The sequence below is a fragment of the Notamacropus eugenii genome, chromosome 2, assembly GCF_028372415.1.
Source record: "Notamacropus eugenii isolate mMacEug1 chromosome 2, mMacEug1.pri_v2, whole genome shotgun sequence".
Classification (NCBI taxonomy): domain Eukaryota; kingdom Metazoa; phylum Chordata; class Mammalia; order Diprotodontia; family Macropodidae; genus Notamacropus; species Notamacropus eugenii.
The window spans coordinates 47,985,666-47,989,832 of NC_092873.1; the positions used below are offsets into that span (position 1 = coordinate 47,985,666).

Consider the following 4,167-nt stretch of genomic DNA (forward strand, 5'->3'; position numbering starts at 1 on the left):
TATCACCAGAATTTTGAAGAGCTCTTTTGGCTCCACCTTCAATATATTAACGCTTCAATTCAATTCAAAAGAAATTTATTAAGCACCAACTGTATGCAAGAAATCTTACCAAGCGCTGTCTCCAAAAGGGGAAAGAATCTACATATAGATAAGTATAATGAAAGACGATGATGAAGGAATAATAATAACTAACAATTACATAATTTATTTTTTCCAAAGTGCTTTACAAATATGATCTCATTTTATCCTCACAACACTCCATGAGGTAGGTGATATTATCTTCTCCATTCTGTAGATGGAGAAACTGAGACAGATCAAAGTTAATTGGGTTGCCCAAGGTCATATAATTCATAAAAGCCTGAATCCACATTTAAACTCGAGTTCCTTACTCCAGATCTAGTGCTTTAGCCACTGCACCATTCAGCTCCAGAAGAGAGAGCTAGGTAAAGTACTCTAAGAAAAAATAAGAATGAAGAGAATGGTTTCCATGGCTAGGATCAGGGAAGGTTTTATGAAGCAGGGGAGCCTTGAATGAAAAGTATTCAGGCAGATGAAGAAGAAGATAAAGATGAAGAGGCAGGGTATTCTAGGGTTAAGGGTTGGTTTGCCTGGATGCACAGGAATGGCAGGCAAGAAATATGTCAATAATTAATAATAACAATAAAAGTATTTTAATAATAGTAATAATATTAGTATTTTATAGCACTTTAAGTAAGGTTTACAAAGTCTTTCACATATTCAGTCCTTTGATTCTCACAAGTCTATAAGGTGGTGGCTATTATATCATTTTGCAGATGAAGAAACAGAGTCAGAAAGCAGTGAAGTGACTTGCCCAGGGTCACACAACTAGTGAGTGTCTGGGGCTGGATTTGAACTCAAGTCTTCCTGACTCCTAAACGCTCTGTCTACTGGACCAACTTGCTACTTTTTTGAGCAGCAAATAATTATATACTTTGACTTGAATTCTAGAGTGCCTGAGCTATAAATAACATGCAAGACCTATCTAGGTATCCTGGGATTGGTATCCTCCGAGAAAGTATTGTTTGAGACTATCAATCCCAGGTGTCCCATTCTACTATAATAGCAATGTGAAAGAACACTGAAGAGGTAGGTTGGAGTTAAGCTTCAGAGGGCCTTGAATGCTGAGCTAAAAAATTTCTATTGTTATTATTATTAATAGATCCTACAGCATATATATATATATATATATCTTCAATGTCTTGAGGTTCGATGCAATCAGCACAATGTCTTCTGCAAACCTAAGCCACTGGAGGACCTGGCCATGCATGACATTCAGTTTTGATTCTTTCACTGTTGCTCTTTCCCTTCATGTTGCTATGGTCACTCTTGTTATCTTGGGTTCCTTAATTCCTAGCTCTAAATTCTACAATCACTTCAAGGAAAGATGTTCAGATAGCGTGCTCACCTCCCAGTTGCTGTTTATTTCTGAAATATGTGAGCCCATAATGTCAACACCACCAGGTAATCTTGAGACCACCCTTTCTCTGCCAAATAAGGGAGGGGACTCCTCCTGACTCTAGATCTTTGATCCTATGACTGAGAAAACTTTTGGAGGCATGCTGAAATCTGGGTTTCAGCATTAATTAGCATCATTCATTTTGTCTTTCCTGTGTAGATGTTCAGTCTACACTCTTTTGAATCTCTCCTGGGAAGTATATACATTTGGACCAGAAAGTAGAAATGGGTCATGAGCTGGGTTCAGCTGATGAAAAACAGGAAGACAGTATACTAGATTGTTTTCAGGAAATTTCAGGGCATATTTACTGACCCTGAATTTTCAATAATAGAAAACATCTTCTCAACACGAGACTCCCATCTTTGCAGGGGGAGTACACTATGAGAGTAGAACAATCACAATGCCAGGCTTGGTTGATATTTCATTTAGTTTTGCTGAACTGTTTGCTTTTTGTTTTGTTTTGTTTTATTCTTTGTTACATAGCTTTACTTCTGTCCGGGCTTAAGACAACTTCCAAAGGAAAAAGAAATAATTCCCAGAAAGCTGAGAGAAGGGTGAGAGAAATGCTCTGTTCCTGAATGAGGGACTTAACTTCAATTTGTAGCAGACATATTTTGAGAGAGCCTTCTGAGACAACTATGAAGAAAGAAGCTCCAAGAACGCAATAAAGAAAAGCAGACTTTCAAATTATGGGCCCCAGACTAAGGGCCATGGCCATGTATGGGAGCTGGCTCCATCATATTCCATGACCTCCAGGACTGCCAGTTCTAGAGAGTGCTAAAAGTGAACCACCCTCAGGTCCACTGAGAGTTTCTCTCTGTCTCTCTCTGTCTCTCTCTGTCTCTCTCTATCTCTCTCTCTCCCTCTCTCCTTCTCTCTCTCTCTCTCTCTCTCTCTCTCTCTCTCTCTCTCTCTCTCTCTCTCTCCCTCCCTCCCTCTCTCTCTCCTCTACTTTAAGTTAAAGTCATATCGTGTTCCCATGTGAAAAATTCATTTATTTTTGCGTAAACTTTGGTAGATCCTAGATTGCAGAATTCCAATTTCTGTTTGCTTTTTTTTTTTGATTGAATAAATGCGTTTACTTACAATCGATATCTGTGATTTTTTGTGTAACTAACATTTATGGGAAGGTTCTATAATCTGGCGAAAGTAAGCTACAGGCTAGCTTGCTACCTTCCCACTTAATAGTGATCAAGGAAATAGCTTTTGTTCTGAACCCCTAAACATCTTACCATAAACTAGAGATATTGGCAAGAAGGAAGAATACATATAATTCTAACCTGTCAGAAGAGATCATCAAACCTTGAGCAGTCCTGAATTCTGCCAATCCAACCCTACACCAACAAGGCATCTGAAGATCTGGGCTTAGACCTCCTCCTACTTTCTGCAAAGGTGATCCAGTCTTCAAACTATATCGATCCATGCATTACTCAAGTTGCGTATATACATTTTGAGAGCATATGTACATCTGACACTTAGAAAAGATTACCCTCTAATACATTAGAGAAACATATTAGGAAAGGTAAGTGATACAAAAACAAAAGATAAAAACAAATTTTACAAATTTTAGAGCTTTAGAGCTAGACAGGACCTGAGACACTGTAGTCTTGGGTTATACTGGGGCTTCTAGTTCAACCACCCTCACTAAATAGGAGAGAAAATTAAGACCCAGGGAGCTGAATTAACTTAGCTTAGGCCACAAACATACTAAGTGGCAGAGGCAGGATTTTAACCGAGGTTCTCTGGGTCCAAATCTTTCCAGAACATGCGCCCTTTCTTAGAATGAGTAAGAAAATGGGTTAGTTATCAGAGTAGGCTAGAGAAAAGAATCACTGATTAAGTATTGCTAAATAATAGTTTCATTGTTGAGATATTTAGGGTCACTAGATTACATCCTCATCTCCATCAAGGCAGTTCTAAAGCTATGAGTCTTAGAAGGTGGGCATCCAGATGATGAAGCAAGCTGATTCCTTTGAGGGAAGGCAGCCATTGACATGAGAAGAAGCATTTGGTTGATAGCAGATTATACACATAGGCACTTGGTTCTGTGAGAGCCATATGTAAGAACTATATGGAAATTTGGCCTTCGACCTCACGGGCCTGACTTGTAAGAGTCCAGGAACCCAAGGCCATATAGGGAACAGTGACATGAGAAAGTAAAGCAGAGGAATTCTGAAGGGCAAATGCAGCTTAATAGGCACCAGAGTTAGTACTAGAATTTTGAGAATGGACAAGGGGATCAAAGTCACTGTTAGCAGGCCTCTCATTACATATTTATTGTGTTAAGTACTAAGGAGAATACAGAGACTAATACAACAAAACCCCCAACACATTTTTAGTGTTTCAGGATCACTGTTGTACAGGATAATCCATATTCATTCAAAGTGAGGAGAATTTCCCTTCCTGAAGTGTAATCATCACTCGCATGTATGAAGACTATGGTCTGTAGAGGAGTAGCCAGCACCATGAATGCAGGACAAGTCAAGCAGCTAATGACTAACCCAGCCAGCACTAAGACTGAAAAAGTCAGTAGAGTTATCGGCAACTGGACAGTAGCATCTGTCTCTGATGAAAGAAGTGATTATTAATAACCAAAGGTTTGGGGGGATTCAGATTTCCACCTTTTTCTTTGATGCTCATTTCAAGATCTCCGTCTCTGAAGTTGAGCTAACCTTCTCCTCTATCCAGAT

At 39.1% G+C, this 4,167-nt stretch overlaps 1 long non-coding RNA gene across 1 annotated transcript; it reads left to right on the forward strand.

Moving 5' to 3' along the window:
* The first annotated feature begins 1,393 nt into the window (after nucleotides 1–1,393).
* On the forward strand, nucleotides 1,394–2,569 carry LOC140523466 (uncharacterized). Its single transcript, XR_011973405.1, has 2 exons — nucleotides 1,394–1,482; nucleotides 1,961–2,569. It is a non-coding gene; the product is annotated as an uncharacterized lncRNA (long non-coding RNA).
* The last annotated feature ends 1,598 nt before the right edge of the window (nucleotides 2,570–4,167 follow it).